Source organism: Aulonocara sp. 'chitande type north' Nkhata Bay, linkage group LG9 (assembly GCF_057382095.1).
Source record: "Aulonocara sp. 'chitande type north' Nkhata Bay isolate Kocher_YH1m ecotype deep benthic linkage group LG9, A_spYH_male_GT1.1, whole genome shotgun sequence".
Taxonomy (NCBI): domain Eukaryota; kingdom Metazoa; phylum Chordata; class Actinopteri; order Cichliformes; family Cichlidae; genus Aulonocara; species Aulonocara sp. 'chitande type north' Nkhata Bay.
The window spans coordinates 16,027,857-16,047,663 of NC_141352.1; positions in this window are offsets into that span (position 1 = coordinate 16,027,857).

Below are 19,807 nucleotides of genomic sequence, written 5' to 3' on the forward strand. Positions count from 1 at the left end.
CTATTTTATGCTCTTGCTTATGCTCAGGAAATCTTCAAACGCTGACTTTTTAGAGATATTTACTTCGATCATTGAGCAGAAGTGCTTTCAGAAGAATGGTGGAACTGCAGTGGAGGTTTTTGCGTGATGACAGGAATATGTTCATTTGTGGTAATTTTTGCACTGGGCGAGTGTATTTACGGTAGTTCCCAGATGTAAAACTTTCCCCAAACTTTCCTGAAACAGCTGGGAGACTGTTTTTCTGATCTCTTTCTTTCTTTCTTTCTTTCTTTCTTTCTTTCTTTCTTTCTTTCTTTCTTTCTTTCTTCTTTCAAGCTAGACCCGTCCCAGACTTCTGTGCTCACTTTCTTTCCTCTCACGAGCTCTTTCACTTCAGAGCCACTCAGATGTTGCTGCTGGTGTGTAACAAGGTCACCCCTACTAGCATTTCGCACCTTTATTCATCTTTTTAGGCCTCGCACCGGTAGACCTCACCCGCACACACACCCATGTAACCCCCTCCCCGTTCAGGCACAGACTTATGCACACACACCTCATCACCCTCTCTAATCACTGCATGTATGCCGGGATGATTGGCAGCTGATCACTGTGACTGACCTTGGCTGGTTATATTCCTGACAAAGTATGACAGACACTAAGCTGCAGAGAAAAATAGAAAGAAAGAAAAAACTGTGTGTATGTGTATGGAAAGGCAGATTCATAAAACTAAAAGAAATAAAAGAAACAAGAGAATGACTGAGTAGACGAGTGAAACGAGCACAGAGTAAAAGTATGAGAGACAGAAAGTGAAACACGAAAGAAGAAGAGCAGATTTAAAACAACAAATGTCAGACAGAAAGGACTGTATGTGCATAGTAAAGACTAGGGATGGGTATTGAAAACCGGTTCTTGTTGAGAACCGGTTCCCACTGTTTCAATTCCTTGGAATTGTTTGCCATTTTTGCAAACGATTCCCTTATCGATTCCAGTCGCCCCGAATGAAGTCACCACGCTGCAGAGCGTCATTTACCTGGCAGGAAACACGGCGCCTAAGCGGCCCAAACGCTCAAAAGTTTGGTTATACTTTACGAGAACGGATGACAACAGGGCAACTTGCAATACTTGCAAAGTAGATATTTCATTTAAGGGAGGAAACACTACGAATATGCAAAAGCATTTGCTCACAAAACACGCGATGACCTTAAATGAATGTCGTGTTTTTAATTCCGCTCCGGACTCGTGAATCTCAACCCAGCAGCAGCGGTAACGTTTGCACGTCCTCTCCCGTTAATGCGGCAGGTAAATAATCAACTAACAGTGCATATTATGTTAGCGCGATCTGCCTTATTACAAAACCTGCCATTACTGTGCATTTAGGTGACCATGATGAGAGAGACAGACAGAGTCTGGCTCAGATGCTGGCAGTTCTCGCTGCAGTCTACCGGTAGCGTCTCCTTTCAGGCCAGGATAGACGAATGTCACCGAGCAGTGACTAAGTTTGTGGTCAAAGGCTTGCACCCATTTGCCACAGCAGATGCCCCCGATTTTCAGTAAGTGAATGTGTTTAATTGTAGGCAGGGACATTACTGGATATTCTTGTGTAATTGCTACAGAATAATTTATGTTATACTTTGTTATTGCTACAGAAGAATATTTATTTTATTATTTTACATTTACAATTTTTTTTCCTGGGGACCCTGTGACACCCCATTGAAGAGCCGTAGGCTGTGGATCTCTTAAGATCTCACTGTTGGGTTTGTAAGGCCATGTTACTCCTAAATTTCTATTTTTGTTCAAAGAGAAGATATAAAATAAAGTTCTAAGCTAATCGAACTTAGTGTTCTCCTTTAAAAAAAATAAGAATCGATAAGAGAATCGATAAAGAATCGAATCGTTAAACAGAATCGAAAATGGAATCGGAATCGTGAAAATCTTATCAATTCCCATCCCTAGTAAAGACTGCATCGGCTTGTATTTGTGATTTAAAGCTCTATGCTATAGCTGGTACAGACTCTTCACTGGTACTCCTGAGGATGTTCACGAGTGGGTCTCCTCTGAGAAGGCTGGGGGTGATCGGGGTCACGAGTTGAATAGACATTAAACACTACAAAGCCTCTTTATCAGTCTGTGTATCCTGAGAGGCAAAACATGCAACCTTGACCCTGAGGACTTTCAAAGGACCGTCGAAGATACACACTCGCGCGCGCGCGCACACACACACACACACACACACACACACACACACACACACACACACACACACACACACACACACACACACACACGCACGCACGCACACACATGCAATAACTGAAAAGGCTCAGTCTGAAGTGAACCTAAAGCAAAGCCAACCGGTTCAATCATTTTTTCAGGGCTGTGGGACCAGGTGGTTGACATTTGCAAGATTCCACTTGAATGAATTAGTAAGACTTTTTTGAATAAATATGGTGAGCAGATTCATAGCATGGGAGTCGGTTAGGTTAAAGTTTTTGTCCCTTTCATCAGATCAAATGCTGCTGACTCCTAATTTAACACAGATCGCATCATCCTCTGACTATCAGGTGTGAGTCCTATAAAGACACACAACCTCACTGACTTCCTGCCAAGCTGGACATAACTGGAGAATTATATTAAACGGAAAAAAAACCGTACTGTAAGTCAGTTTTCACAGTATCAATAAGCATCTAAAATTCAATAGAAAGTATAAATTCATTTATAAATTCAAGTTCTGAAAAAGAGTTCACAAACTATTCTTACAGGCAGCTGTGTCAAAATGTACATTGAATACATACAGTAACTGAAAGACTCACTATAATCTCCTAGACCCTATACTATATATCCTAGACAAGAAAAAAAATCCCTGCCTGCTCCTGAACACCAGATCCCATCTCTGTTCTCTTCAGCTATTTTCTGTGCTGTATTGATTGCTCACTGCAGGGAATATTCCTGCTTCTCCTCCTGTCTGTATTCATGTCTGAGCTTCAAGATCTTTCTTCATTATTGACATGTGCAGTTGAAGACAAGTAGCAATGGGGGACACGCCTCAGTTCCTGCTGCACGTAGAGATCAAGCAGATGCTCTGACTGATTTCTGAACACTGTTCTGGTAATTGAGATGTTTTCAGAAGCAATGCCTGCACATACAGCTACAAAACTTAATTTGTAAAACTTTCTGAGCAAAATAAAAAAATTTATCATAACACAGATTTAGATTTTTCTTTTTGCTAGAAGAGTTTAAGAGACACACCAGCACCTTCTGTAACTGGAAATAGCCTTCATGTCTCACAGTTCTTGAGGAGATGAGGATGTGTTTCCTGTTCTGGTCCCATTATTTCCTAATGATGAATCTCTGCTAATGGTTAGTCTCTCCTGTGCTGCTCTGTGGTGCTCACAATGGGCTTCTTGTTAATTGGCCTTTTGACAGTGATGCCCACCCACCGGTGGCCAACTGGGGTTTGATAAATGAGGTGCTCACGTTACTTGCACTCCCTCCATGCTCCATGTTTTGAGAGTGGAGTGAAGTGGGCGTTTTTGTTTTCCATTGCACTTTCTGAGAGGTGAGTACACTTTGCTGCACACAACCACTCACAAGATCCACAAGTTGAACAATGCTTGTTTGTGTGCTCACGTCGGACTCTGTACTTAAAGGTAAATTCACCATAAAATGTTCAACACTTGATGCTCCTTGAACTTTTCTCTGAACCTTGTGTTTATTTGCTGTTTGCTGGTGTACTAATGAAAATAAAATTAAAAAAACATGGTCAGGTATAACGAGTGTATGATGATCAAATTAGGACGGTATTTTTTTCTTATACACCTGAACAGGCTAATTTCTAATAATATCAGTAAATATCTAAAAGTGTGCATTCAAAGTTCAAAATTTTAACTCAAAAAGGGAAAATCCACCACAAAAAGGAGAACATTAATGCTCTTCTGGAACAAGCCGTGTTTACCAACCTCAAAATGTTATAGGTGTCAGCCTACATATGGTATATCCTTTGAGCATGAAAAATCTACACAATAAACACACTTCAATGACATAAGATTTTGTAAAAGATTGACTAGCCACCCTGATGTCACCTATGTGGACTAAAAGCTCAAGTTTGACAATTTTTAATACCAGATTTTAGAGCTAGCACTAGCGCTGGCTAGCTTGAGCTGCTAGCAAGCTGCTTCCTTAATTCATTGTGACACTAAATAAGATTATTTACTTTGGCTGGTGCACTGGCTAGAGTTGTTCCCTAAGAACAAAAAATATCCTAGGTTTGAATCTAACAGCCAGCTGGAGTGTGGCTTCCTCTTATTAATACAAAATTCAGTTAAGTGATTACTCTCTGATGACCTCTCAAAGCAGAACAGGATCTCACAGTCTCAGCAGTCATAATAATTAGGACAGTACCACCCACCTGGAGTCTAGATGCTGCTGGGGGTGGGGGTCCTGTCCTAAATCCTGTAAAGAGCACACTAGCGATGGGTGAATGCGGTGGCTATGTCTCAGTCTCCAGTCTGCGCACCAAAGTATCTTTGAGTAAGATACTAAGCCCTGAGTTGCTCCCAATGTGTTCAATAGAAATGTTTAATAGATACTTAGATGTAGCAATAAATGCTTACACGGTTGTGTGTGTGAATGGGTGAAAAACAGTTGTTGTATAAAGTGCTTTGAGTGCTCAACTAGAGTAGAAAAGCACTGTATGAGAAACCCATGAGCTTTATCTTCAGTTGTCTGTCCCTTCGTGTCAGACCTGTGAAAACCTTTTTCCAGGTCCAGGGTCTGCCTCTTGCTCCATAACAGCTGAAATCCTGAACTAGACAGAAGAAGTCGATAAAGAAAACAGATAGACAGATGTAACATTAGCTAAGAGCAAGATGGCATGTACCTGTCAGTCAAAATAGCTATTTTCTTAGTTGTGCAAATTTCAGGTGAAATTTCAGGTAATTAGCTGTGGAGCTCAAAACCAGTTTTTTGCATCTGTAAGCATGTTTTTATTTTTGTTGTAATCTCTGGGGCTCGATTCTGGAGCTAGCTTCAAACAGCTAATCAACAAGTCGAAAAACATAGATTTTTTTATATTTTGGCATTTGGCTACATTGTTTCGCTTCAGGGCTTTCTGCTTATTCTGTGCCTTTTAAATACTGTTTGCATTCAAGTTAAGGTTGTAGGAAGTAACCGGCAGTCTTTTACCTTAAGCAGCTGCTTAATGTGAGATGCAAGTTCTTCTATGTACACACCAGGTTTTAGCAGCTTTGATTATTTTCATACGTGTTCATCAGTTGCGTGGCACTAAGAAAACCTAATGTGTCATCTACTTCCACTGAAGATTTCAATCAAAATGCAGAGACAGCTGCTGCACCACCAGAACCAGCCCTTATCAAGTCAACTCCATGCTTTACTGATGAGTAGTTTTATGGTGACATTTTCAGGTGGAAACTAGGGTCTGACAGTGTCTTCTTTCCAAACTTTATAGTTTCTGTTGCACATTTAGTCATAAATATTCAATGGTCCGGATAAATATTTAACACTTGCACAAGGCTTCAGTGTACCTGGATATGTTGAGCAATACTGCAAAGTAAATATCTGACATTGTTGTGACATTTATATGTCAAAGTCTTCTAACAAAATGAGAAAAGTTATTCATACTGTAGAACCACGGTTGCAGAGCATGGATTATTAAACTGCTGAAATATGGTAGTAACCTCTAGGGGGCACTGAACTACCAAATTAACCTCAGGTCAATGTAATTTGTGAGACAGTGTCCACAGACACCAACAGATACTCTCTTGTCATTTTAGTGTGCCGCTCGCAACCGTCGCATTATTTCATATTTTCTCGTATAATTCCTGTCACAATAGAAGTGCCTCCTGTGTCCTCACTCCATGTCCTTGAGGAAATATTACTTCAAAAATGTGGTTGCTTAGGAAAATATTATAAGGAGTAGGTTAATTAACATGCCGGCATATTTATGCCGAATCTTGTGGTAGCCCTATTAAGCCCTGCTTCTTTTCTGTTTCGCCTTGTATTCTTCATTGCTTCCTCCTCCCCTCCTGTGTGTCTGTTTCAGTTTACTTTTAATTCCTTCTTGTACTCCACTTTCCTCTGTACACTGTGTTTATTTCCTCACCCGTGCTGCGTCTCAGGCTCTTAATGGATTGATCTAAGTGCTCTCCCGGTGCTTTGCAGCTGCTTGTTGTTCTTTATTGCAGCAGGATCTCAGCCTTAAGGCTGCATAGTTTCGTCTCTTGTCCCACAGTGGGGCAACAACTGATGCCCTTGATGAGGTGGCCCTGTTGCAGTCGGACTCATTAGCTAGCAGATGTGAGGTGTCACTACATATCACAACACCAGGCACCCGTAGATTCGGGTTTTTTTTTTTTTTGCCAAGGTGTGAATAATATATCAGATTTTGTTTACAGGTCCCTCTCTCCTCAGACATTGTGCAGTCAGTATTAGTCCTCCTTTGCCTGCTGCTGTACGAACTCAAGAGCCACCAACTTGCTTCGGGACAAATAACGCAGCCAGTGTTCTCTGTCACCTTGGATTTAAGTTTACGTTGCTTAACTATACATGGTGACACCGCCCTCTGCAAGGCGCAGTGGGCGTGGCTGAGTAGGAGACATTACAGTACGTTCAAATAATCTCAAAGGACAGTCTGAACAAAAGAGGAGATACGTGTCCTCTGGCCTGTTTCCAAATCCTGTTTGATGGGGGGAAAACTGATTAGAGCATCCCTATGCGAAGAGACCAAATCAGATCATGTTTGCTGCTCTCACTTTGATTAGAGATTAATTGAAATAGGAACTGAGCCTCCTGGGAGGAGAGAGGAAATAACAAGGGTTACAGAGCTACACACACACACACACACACGTACACTTCACCTTCCTTTATATCTCAGTGTAGTGCTATCTTTGGATTGGCTAGCAAACCTGATACACTCTCATCAAAGGTGGAAGAACAAAACAGCTTGCATCCATAGTCATTCATCCTAATTGCTTAGACTACTAAAGGATGCTGCACACTGCTTGAAGTATTGTCTCAAAGCAAAATTTATTTGTTTATTTGAAATTTGTCCCTTTTAAAGTTGCTGAAAAAATTAAGGGAAATCAAACATATCTATTAAACTGTCTTGTAGCACTTACAGCGTAGGGTGTTGACGAAGCCACAATATGTATAACTCCCAGACCTTGGGTGTATATGTCTGTTTCCTCCTCTTGTTTCCTTTGTATTATTCATCCCCTCTTGTTTCCTGCTCCTTTTCCCCGTCTGTCATATCCAGTGTATCCTGATTTTTCTCTCTTGTTCATTTTGTACCTCTTCGCCTCCTCACTTCCCTGCCTTTCTGCTGCCTGCGACCTGGATCTTTATCTCAGTGGGCCATCTTCAACGATGACTCAATTCCTAGGATGCACCTGGAGGAGAGCAAAACGGGGAGAGAGGTAAGTTTAATTGCAGAGGTATGAGCAAGAATGAACAAGTGTGTCCATGCATCTGAGGTGCAAGGGACAAAGATGCCAGTAGACGAAAAGAACTGATTACGTACAAACTGAAAACTAAAAAGAAAGGTAAGCGTTTGTGCAATAATTTCTTCCTCTTTTTCTCTGTTCTCCCAACTCCAATCAAGAGCTGTCCATCTCCACTAAACGCACCTGTGGCTCATTAACTGCAGTATATCTACTCCAGCTCTGCAGATTATTAGACTATGCTGCTGAGTTTGATCTGGTTAGTTCTTCGTGTTTTGTTCTGTAACTAATCCAGCCCTATTGTGCATAGAGTCATCTTCTCATCATCCACCAGCTCAGTCAAAGTTTGAATCTTTTGCTTAGTGTCAGACTCCATTCTCTTGTGTGTTCCCACATCTACTACAACACCACACTTAGGGTGCACTCAAACTTGATGAGCTGTAATGTTCCTGAGCGTGTTTGACCCTCAAACTTGAGCTTGTTTTACTTGTTTGCGGTATACTGTTCAAGGTTCAAGGTTCTTTATTTGTCACATGCATAGTTATACAAGTATAACACACAGTGAAATGTAGCCTGACACGCTCCTCGACACATGTTCCTGGGCACAAATGAACTGTGCCCTTGCTTGAAGAAGCGAGCTCAGATGTTTTAGTTGGACTTGGGAATGACACACCCAGACTAAAGCATGATCAGTGATCATGCTCAAGCACAAAACTCCAAAGAGGATTGGTTTAAAAAATGTTACTAAATTTGCTAGTGCGCTTTGAAAAAATATTTATGTGCAGAGAAGAGGGTGAGGGGAACTGAGATGCTCAGTCAAACTGAAGCGTACTCCGGCTTAGACCACAGGGTGGACAGCGTGGAGACGGCAGTCGTGCCCAGGCATGTTACACAGCAACAATACCCAGCGTAAGTACACCACACAGCATAAAACACAGGCATAGCTTCCAGGTTGGAAAAATGAAGCCAGTGCAGAAGTGCCTTAAAGACATCCCGTCCTCGTGAAAGTATAAGGGAAAACAACCCAGTAAACAATTTGCTGCTAAGTTTATGAGCTCAGTGTTACGGTCGCTGACCTCTAGTGGTTCTCCCTCTGTCGAAGAGTTGTTTTTCTCCTTTTCTTGTGTTGCAGGTCTGCCTCATGAGCCGCAGCTGAGGTGTGTTCCAGCTCGTCAGCCACGGCATATAGTCTGCCATCCTCAACTGCCACACCCCCTGCCATTTTTCCCCATGTTTGCCAGAGCTGTGAGCTGTAGAGTTTTGGGCAGCGGGCCTTTGTGTGTATGTGTGTGAGAACTTACCCTCTGTGAACTTTGGTTTTTCTTTCTTTTATTGTGAGCGAAGGTGTGCCCTTATTGTGATAATTAGTTTGTCATTGTGGGAGCAGGTAGGGGTTCTCTGCCATTTTTGTTTCAACTGTTTTCTCCTGGTTTGGTTAGACAGGGAGCTCAGCCATTGTATTTTGTTTTCGGTTAGTGAGTACTTGGTTTTGATTTCTAGCTAAAGGGGGGTGTTTTGTTTATTGTTTTGGCCTTGGAGACCCTGAAGAAAAGAGCTTCCCTGTGTTTTTGTACTGTAGTAGTTTTAGGCAATAAATCTTGTATCTAGTTCATGTGTTCCCTTTCACTTTGTGTTACCCCTCACTCCAGTCGACACTTCGTTCTTAAGTGGGGCGTAACACTCAGTCACACTCAGTCACTCATTTTAGCTCATACTATGTTTGACTATATATGCCTTTTAAATCAGAAGTCGTTGGCTAATGACTGCGTGATCTCACAGTCAGACCCAGCTCTTCACATCACATCCAGGTTTCTGTTAACAATATGCAAAAACAGGACTCCAGAAACCAATGCTCAATGTTTCGACCATCTTTTATAAGCTATGGAGAACATCCTGACTGTGCTCCACATTCAGCTCAAATTACCATGCTCCCTCCTCCCATTTCCAAGGAGGGAGTCCAATCCATCTCCAATACAACACCATTTTCAAACTGGAACCAATAAGTTTTTCTAATTCTTTGTTCATGTGCTCCTCAATACAATACTGTATGTATAAAAGCTACTTTTATGTAGACGATATATGTCAGCGGTCCCCAACCCCCGGGCCTCGGACCGGTACCGGTCCGTGAGTCGTTTGGTACCGGGCCGCGAGAGTTGAGGCTCAGGTGTGAAATATGTGGTTTTCAGGGTTTTTATCGGTTTTCAGCGTTATTTTGTTATCGTTTTTATCGTTAACTCTGTTTTCCTGGGTCTTTTCACGTGTGTTATGAATAAATCTTTTTTTCGGTACCGGTACTAGTTTTATTTTGTTGTATTTATCCGCGACAGCTTAAAGGCCGGTCCGTGAAAATATTGTCGGGCATAAACCGGTCCGTGGCGCAAAAAAGGTTGGGGGACGCTGATATATGTGACATCAAGGCATCAAAGGACAAGTCTGCTTATACTCTTAGTGCAGCTTCATACACACTACTTCAACATGTGGTCAGTAATAGGCAGCTTGTCCTGTTGCTTTTTACAAATATGTGAAAATGGAAGCATAAAGTGCCAGAGTGCTGGTTTTGTGTTCAGAAAATATATCTTCCATCCAGCCTTTAGTTTGTTTACAGCTGAGTGCACCATGTGCATCAAACCTTCTTTACAGAAAGGTAAAATTCGGCGCATTTATACAAATGTAAAATGTGACGTCTTTTCACATGAAATTCTGTGCTCAGTGTTAGATGTGAAAAATTACAGTACATACTTTATGCTTTTGAGTTTAATGGTTCAAGTGTCCTCGTTGGTCTAAGCCGTTACCTGTGGTTCTGAGAGGTTTAGGTGAGAAGTTATTTAGGGGGCGGGAGGAAAGCAACTAGAGAGTTTGTGTTTAATTTTTATGGTGGAAGATGCATTATGAAATTATAAGTTAATGTGCAGTTGTTCAAGTGTAGCTTTGTAGTTACCACCTCACTGATTTGAACTGATGTAAGGCTTTGTGTGCGTCCATTAAAACTTGATATAAACAGCAGTTGGTATAAGTGCTTTAGAATAGTCAGTGAATAAGCTGAAACCTTGCTGACCTCTTTTCCCCTCAGCAGGGGTGATATGGGTATTGTATTACCCTGTGAGAACCGCCTGATGTTCAGCCATTGTAAAAGGCTTGATTGCTGTCGTGCCGTTTGATATGAGCCCACTACTGCCAGGGTTGCTCCATAAATCTCGCTCGTTCAGCTGCTTCTGCTCCTCTATTCTCCTTTTGATGGAAACCATTGACCAGAAACATTAATAATAAAAAGAGTTTTAGTCACGGCCCATAAAGTTACACTTTGCAGTCGTTAGGGAAGCCTGGTTGGAAATCATTTGTTGTGTTTTTGATGTGAATTGCTTGAAAGGCGACACGGAGTCAAGCAAACAATCTGCATGCTCGCGTGTGACGAGATGCCAAATGACTATTTAAAATTTCAAGATAAAAATTTATCACATTATCTTTTGCCATTCATCATGATTAGGTACAGTAATGGATGCAGATGAGTTGCAATCTGGAAATGAACAAAGCCCACTGATATTAGTAGTAAGACGTTTGCTGGGTTATGTGAATATCTCGTTCAAGCTTTTATTTTCTGCCTGATGACTTTAGATATACATCGTCAATCGAGAGTTTTATTCTGTTTGTGTACTCTCCAAGGACTGTAGTAATTTATCTCCTATCCATCTCCATTTCTTCCCATCTCTGTTCCACTGTATGCGGTGTATATTTGTGTGTTTGTGTAGATGACAGTGTCCTTGAAACCAATGTACACACGAGGGTGTGTATTAATGTGTTTCTTTTCTCTCTCTCACAAAGAGCACTCCCATCCGTCTTCTGCACTCAGTAATGGGGGCTCAGAGAGGCTTACGCTCGGCCCCCTGATCCGTCCTCATTTGCTTGGCATTTTGTTACAGGCCAGACACTCTTCCTGTGACATGGAAAGAAACCCAGACTACCTCCCTCCACCTGCCACCTTCGCCACTGCTTCACTTTTTCTTTTCCTTTCTCCTCGGAGCTCTTTCTCCCTCCGCCTGACACAAACAAACACACACAGAGATACACACACATCTTCTTTCCATGTCTGCATCTCAGCTTTCACACCGCTACCACAGGACGAGGCAAAATGAGGACAAATTGATATGAATCCCAAGGAAACAAGCCAAGGGGTAAGGGAAAAAATAGAAAGGAAGAAGGTAGTGGCGCTTTGCCTGCGAGGCAACTGTAAGCATAAATCCACTGACATACTGCTGTGTTATTCGCTCTGTAAGTGCATCCATTCCTCACCATGACGCCCATAACGGTCATACAAGAAGAACCCTCAGGATAACCCACTGCCACATCAGCATCAGACGCTGTTGATCGTGTGCTTTGATTTTGAATTTGCCACCAGTATAGATTATAGATTATTTTAATTTTGTCTCAGTTTCGTCCACTGATTGATCTCGCCACAGCGGTCATGCGGTACAAATAAAGGCAAAAAATGGTAAACCGGAGAGAACTGATCTACCTCAACTGGCCAGAGGCCAGAGATAACGCATAGAGGCGATGTGCTGCAATGCACTCTGAATACCCTGTGGTTTAAACCGAGGGCTGACAAGCTGAGACAAACCTCATCTTGTTTAAAGGCAATTCCCCTTCATAGTGGTTCTTTAGCCCCGAGCTGCAGGGCCCAAAACAAAGCCAGTCAATCTAATCATGAGAAAAGGTGAGCAGGGAGGACAGGAGAAAGAAGGAGAGGGACGCTGGGAAGGAGGCTGAGAAACAGCCTGATGGTGTATATGAGATAGAGTGTGGGGAGGGGGTGGAGAGGGCTTCACAACATCAAATCTATGAACTCCGAGGCCCCTGGCTGACTCTCAGAGGTGTTTATGTGTCTAAAATCCAGATTTAGCCTGCCCACTGCTTTCACTGTCTGGGAGAAAAGCTGTGAGATACCGGTGTCGGATTTTTCAGGCACTAAATGTCTCCGCGGTTAGCAGCTGAATAATGGCTTCCCTCATTTTTTGCATCCATAAAAGTGTATTTATGCAGAGCCACACTTACATCAGGTGTTTTTTTTTTATTTTTTTAAATGTACCCTGTAAACTCAAAAGCATATCAATACAGACACAAGACTTACACACATGCACAAGTCTTTGCACAAAAACATGGAAGTGAAGCTCCATTGTGTAGGCGCACGCACTGAGGTGAGCGCTCAAGTCAAGTCAGCACAACATGGCTTCTCTGAGCTGCTGGATAGCCCTGCTGCTGAGCGCTGCAAGTACAGTACATCTCAATTTGTTCTGGGAGGGATCAAATTCTACTCCCTTGCAAATCTTCCTGAGCAGCAGGGAAAGCACACAATGAATAAATGGAGAACTGTAGGAAATATAATAGAGCTGTGTTTGAACCACTAGAATCAAATTGGAGCCAGGATATCTGTATCAATAACCTGTGGGAAGTCTGGCCAAGCTGGATATAAAGTAAATCGATGAAATTCGGAATAATTACAGGCTGCGTATAACACAAAACTGCTTATTTTATTCTCGTCTGTTGATAGATGAAAGGCTGTAAACAGCCTCGCATGGAATAATCAAAAAATATCAGTCTTCTCCTCCAGGATGACAGTTCATACAAGTCTGAAGTCTTATTAATAATTACCTTTTGATGGATGTTATTAATCTTTCATTCAGAAGTGGCCCAAGAGAGAAAAAAGTCCTCACAGGTCCTGAAGAAGGTTGAAGAGCAGAGGTTGAGAAAGGACAACCAAATCCTAATTACCATCATCACTCACTCTGCCCCGTAATTCATCTGATCCTCTCCCGGAAATGAAAAACCTCATCACTAATAGCCAATATCACAAAGCCGAGGAGGAGTTTCACAGAGTAAGGCACTTTCTTGATGGTATTTGATTCAAATTTTTTCCTTTTAATGGCGAAAAATGGCGATTAATTTAAAGGTTAAATTAATCGCCATTTATTTGGAGAAAAGGGGAAAGGACATGTTGACAAACAAGCATTCGTGGAAGGGTTAATGATCGATTAACATTAACCTTTACACACGTCGTGACCTTTACCTTCACATGGCCAGTTTTGTTTTGTTCAGGTTGTTTGGAGTAGGGTTGTCAGATTTGACAAAAAAAGTCTTGTTCAATTAGTTTTTAACAAAAAATCCACACACATAAGAGAGCAGCATGTCTGGAACCTGAAGCAGTAGGAGCTGCTCCTACGCCACACAGCTGTTCGTACTTTGACACACACACACAGTGTGGTGATTGTAGGTGGATGGTGCTTCGTTAAACCCCAGCAGCGCTGCGTCTAACAACTTTTCTGGTTGAAATCCAGCTTTGCTCAGAGGACAGACAGCGGCCACCAGCACTGTTTTATTTTTTTAATGATCTTTTTTTTTTTTTTACCTGTAATCATTTAAAAAAATTTATCAAATCACCGGTTGCAGTCCAACCACAGCCCTCCTCCTTCACTGCCAGCATGCATTGTGGTAAGCTTGGGGCAGGGATAGCTCAGTAGGTAAGTCGGTCACTGAACAGCTACCCTGAGGTACCCCTGAGCAAGGTACTGTCCCTACACACTGCTCCCCGGGCGCTGCACTGGTGGCTTAAATGCAGAGGAGTAATTTTCCTACGGGGACTAACACATACACATTATTATTACTTCTTTAAGTAGTCTTCAGGAATAGTTCTCCAGGCTTCTTGAAGGACATTCAAAGCTCTTCTTTGGATGTTGGCTGCCTTTTTTTTTGTTCTCTCTAAAGATGAGCCCACACTGTTTCAATAATATTGAGGTCTGCGCTCACTGAGACTTTCTGATGAGGCTCCAGCAAAAGGTCCAGACGTATCACTCAGGTTCAGGTTCTCACTTGTTCGTTTTTTTAAGGACACACTGCGCATCATTTTTGCAGCTAAAGCCTCATAGCAGGGGCGTAATTTCCAGGGGGTTAGGGGGCTATGACCCCCCCCCCCCCCAATAAACAGACCCAACCAGTATAACCCCCCCCCCCCCCCCCAATAAAATTATGAATTACCTTGCATAAATTGGCTGTTGATTTTCTTTACACGTTTCAGTTATTACCAGCAAAATACTTGCATTTTTAATCATCTGGGAATTTACGAAGATGTATTTATTTATTTAGACTGAGATCTTGACCCCCCCAATGTTCAGCACAAAGTTACGCCGATGCCTCATAGTGACTCATCTTGTTGTTGCAAAAACATTATTTTTATGCCTGTCAAAGAGAATTATCTTTGTCATTTTCATAGATTAAACTGAAGAAATGGGAACAAATTATATGTTTTTATGAAAGGCTAGTAATAAAGAGCCTAAAGATGCAATTTAATTACTTGCTAAGTTATCTGTTGTGTTTAGACACAACACTGGTCCATTCCTTGTTAGGTGCCTTTTTAATGCTTGAATGATTCATCAGTCATTGTTAAGTAGCTTGAAAAATGATAAAAAGTAAAAAAACATTCATCTGAAAATGGTCAGGTCCAAGGATTAGACTGAAAATGACAGTAAAAGTAGCCAATGTCCAAAGAAAAGCTCAGAGACCTTCAGAAAGCCTGGAGAACTATTGATCAAAATCACTTAAAACAAATATAAAGAAAAGGGGTTGGCTCAAGACTTTTGCACAGTACTGTGCACTCTAAAAATGGAAACTTTGCCAAAATCTGAATATATCCTCTTTAAAACAAATCAGATTAAGAAAAAGGGATTAAGGTCAGCTGGATATGGAGGTGCTTTTTAGAAATGTCCTGACTTACATGACAGTTAGCTAATGCTGATAAAGTCTAGAGACTGGCATAATTTGAGCGAATAAAGTCAGTGGTGATGAACGCGATGAAGAGCTTGCTTTGCTTCTGTTTCCTTTGTGTGGATTCAAAGGTCCCGGTTTTCAAAAAATTAGCTCAGATTTTAAGTGGTGTAACCTGGGCAAACCTTTTATTAATAACCTTATTAAAATGCCTCCTACATTACTTTGGAGAATATTTTATTTTTTCTTCTTCTTTTTTAGTGTTTTGCTTTTAGCCCTCACACTTAGCTCCTCAGACACCTTGCTGTAGATCAATAGCTCATCACAAGGTCCATTAGCAGAGCCGATGGGTCTAATGAGGTGGGGAAAAGAAGGGCTGGTTTAATCCAGGACAGCCTGATTCTAATTGTACGACCCGGTAAGGTAAAGAGCTAGAGAAAGATGAGTTACTGGTTGCTTCTGAAACCGCTCTGCAAATTAACACTGATTAATCCCCTAAACAGCTTATGTGATTGAAAGTTTAAGATCCAAGTGCCTTATTTTTCCAACGTGACTGCAAACTTTGGAAGTTTGAAAGCCGTACAGGGCTAGACTCTCATCTCCGTGGTATTAGTGTTTTATTTTGTTGTATGATGCAAGTAATTACTCTGCCGAAAGAAGAAAGTATTTTTAGTGATGTTTTACATGCACTTATAAGAACCATTAATATCAGAGCTTTACAAAACATTGTGATTACTTTACCTGGACTGATTTCCTGTAATGATCTTGAAGCTAAAAACAGGGGCCCAGTCATTACGCTTCCCTATTCGCCATTGTTTTCTAGTTAAAGGTAATCAATTTTCTTCTGAGCACGAATCCCTTAAGTGTTCAGCTGCCTATGTCGAGTGCTTTCATTAATCAAACAGACAAACCATACCTTAGGGGAAGCTCGTGCTTCTATTGTACATTTGTGAAAATGGTGCTAAAACAGAACAAAACTTAATATGTAAAAATGAAAGATGTTACAGCACCAGGAGAGACAAATAACAAGAGTCAGTCTTGAGTTTCTCTTGCTTGTATCTTTCGCTGTCATCTCCCATCTGTCGATTTCTCATGCTCTGACTTTCCCTTCTCTCTCTTTCTCCCATCTCCTCCCGTCCTGTGGCTCATGAAGGGCTTCATTTGTCATCCCGCAGGTGACGAGTGCAGTGTTTTTCACCCTGACCTCTAGTCCATCCCTAATGAGATATCAGCTATGCTGCTTCATGCTCCCATAGCCGAGACTGAGACCCGGGTCAAATAATATTTGAAAACCCTCGTTCAGTTCATTTAAGCCTTGGAGGCACCAGGTGATGGATTTACCAAGCAGGGGACTGTAATGAACAGTAAACATTTAAAGATGCCCCTCAGAGAATATAGCATCGAAAAGATAATAACTGTCTGGGATGGACAACTTACCTGACACTGTGAATGATCTCCAGCCATCTGGTGAGCCCAACAGGTAAAAACGAGCAATGACACTTGAAGCTAATTACGCAAACAGTCATACCAGTGGCGTTAAAGAAGATTCTGGCTTCATCCTGGTTTAACACGTGCATTTCACAGATAATGCCGCAGTCCCTCTCCTTTTTTACCAGTGTCTGGAAATATGTGTCACAAAATAAGTAAATAAATAAATAAATAAAAAACCCTTTAATATCACACCCCAAGAGCTTTCACAGCAATACGTCTTCAGCCAGCACTCCCACACGCTTCATGACTTTTGTTAAAATCGTAGGCTAACCTGCAGCTGTCAGACTTCATGATTTCAGTCACACACTCACCGTGCATAATCATCCACAGCCAAAAAGCAAACCAGCAGGGCAGCAGATGCTGTAATGGAATGAAAAAATATCGAAAAAAATTAATCATTTTTTTCCCCCTCTTGTATGATAGTGGACATTTGTTAGCAGAACCTGAAGTTTTGTATTTTTCATACCACAAAATAGAAGTTTGGAGGATTTTTCGGGAAAAATGGTAAAAAAGCAATCGGTCTTATCTGAAAAAGAAACTAGGTCACTGATAGATGATGTGAGAAAAAGTCAGATTAAATCCAACATATTTAATGGGAGAGAATTTACATTCCCAGGGCTGAAATCTGGCATGATGTCATGACAAGACATTTGTCTTAAAGTTACTAAACACAAGTACATGTACGGAGATACTGTGCATTTTACTGTATTTGACGAATTTATACTATCAGCAACTAAAACATCTAAGGAAATGTAATTTACTGCACATTTGTTTTGGCAGCTACAATCCCCACAAACACACAAAGCAATATGAGATATGAGACTTTTCATAGAAGAAACTGTGTGAGCGTGAGAGTACATGCTCTGAGCCTTGTTCTGCTCTAAAGAAAGATAATAGATATGAGATGGCTCCAGTTTTCTAGAGTTTTAATCTGAGTTGGATCATTTTGATTAAGCAAGAATAACTCAGTGCAGTCGACACATTCAAAACTTTATTGAAAAACATCTTTATATAGATATTTTTTTTCTTGTAAAAACATATCTTATGTGTCAGAATCAAGCAATATGATATCATAGCTTCATCCATCAGCGTCCTCTTTAGCGAACCCTCAGAGAGAGATTAATTTTTAAATCGCCAGTTATGTTGATTTTATTCTGTGAAAGTGTAATTGACTGAGCACACACTTTTAAACTTTCCCTCTGCAGCTGTTCAGCTACAGATAGCAGATTGGATGGACATGAGTTACTCATTACTCTGATAACACTGATTTACAGCCAAAATGCTTCTGAAACAAATTGTTACAAATTTTTGGTTACTGAAACTGAAAAGGATGCGTTGGCCGGCTCCTGTTTTGATGATACTGCTGTTGTGTCAGTTCTAAGACCAAATGTTCTTTATTAAAACCAGAAGTGGCCGAAATTAATTTTGTCCTTGAATTTCGGTAAATATCTCCTAAATGAGAGTAGGTGTTCATTTTCAGCAGACGGACACTCTTCCTGAACTATCCATCCAGTTTTGGCCTAACATGAACTGCAACTGTATCATGTAAGAAATGCAGTTTTGATATTATGTTTGCTGACCTTTTGACTTCCATTCTGACCTTGGATTTGAGCTTCCTAGTAGCAGAACATCTGTAACATTGCAAAGTAAAGTTACAAGTTACTTAACCTCCTAGGACCTGGTGTCCACATATGTGAACATCACATTTTGGGTTGTCTAGATCAAAATACAAAATGTTGCTCTACAAGGGCCTGATATCCACATACGAGGACATTATACTGCCACTGTTCTATCGAAATTTAAAACGAATGTCCTCATACGCTTTGGGGTCCTTAGGGACTAGTAAAGCGCTATACATACTAAATACTAAATACGTGGATCTCATTTTTCTCAGAAACAAAAATCAGGTAAAAAAAAAAATCTGGTAATTCTTTATTTTTAAGTTCATCAGGTCCCAATCAGCCCAAAAAGCAAAGAGAAATAAAAAACGAATGCCATGAAAGAGTTCGGGTCTTAGGAGATTAAAGAATCACTCTGTTGAAACGACTATGACTTTTAGAACCTGCACCTGTGAAATGAATGTGACCTTTGCAGTTCCAGTATTAGTGCCACATTGTTAAACACTTAAAAACCTCCACAACCTCTAATTTCCTGCTTCCAAATTCAGATAAAACTGAGGTTATTGTAGTCGCCCTGAAAATCTTACAAACATGGTGTCTAACCAGATACCTACTCTTGATCACCGTGACCTCCGGTAACACTGTGAGGGATCTTGGACTTATTTTTGACCAAGATATGTTCCTCAATGTGCATATTAAACAAATGTGTAGGACTGCTTTCTTGTATTTTCATAATATCTCTAAATTTAGAAACATCCTGTCTCAGAGTGATGCTGAAAAACTAGTTCATGGATTTATTACTGCTAGGATGGACTATCGTAATTCGTTATCATCAGCATGTCCTAAAAACTCCCTGAAAAGCCTTCAGTTGATCCAAAATGCTGCAGCGAGAGTACTGACATGGACAAGAAGGGAAGAGCATATTTTTTCCATACTGGCTTCTCTTCACTGACTTCACTGAATCCTGCTCCTCACATACAGGGTCCTGAATAATCTTATCTTTAAGACCTCACAGTACCATATCACCTCAGTAGAACACTTCACTCTCAGACTGCTGGTTTACTTGTGGTTCTCTGAATATTTGAAAGTACAATGGGAGGCAGACGTTTCATCTTTCTGTCTTTGTTCTGTGGAACCAGCTCCACAGCTGGATTCAGGAGACAGACACCCTCTCTACTTTTAAGATTAGGCTTAAAAATCATAGTTCGGGCTGGATCAGATGACCCTGAAACTTCCCTTAGTTATGGTGCAATAGACATAGGCTTCTGGCAGTTCCTCCCCACTGTTGCCAAGTGCTTGCTCATAGGGGGTCGTCTAATTTTTCGGGTTTTCTCTGTATTTTTTTAGGGTCTTCATCTTACAAAAAAATAAATAAAGCACCTTGGGGCAACTGAAATTATGATTTTGGTGGTATATAAATAAAATAAAATCAAACTTAGTTCAATAAACAAACAGGTTTTGTTGTGGAGACATCGACAGATAGACATGCAGCCATGTGAATATCCCACCAGGACA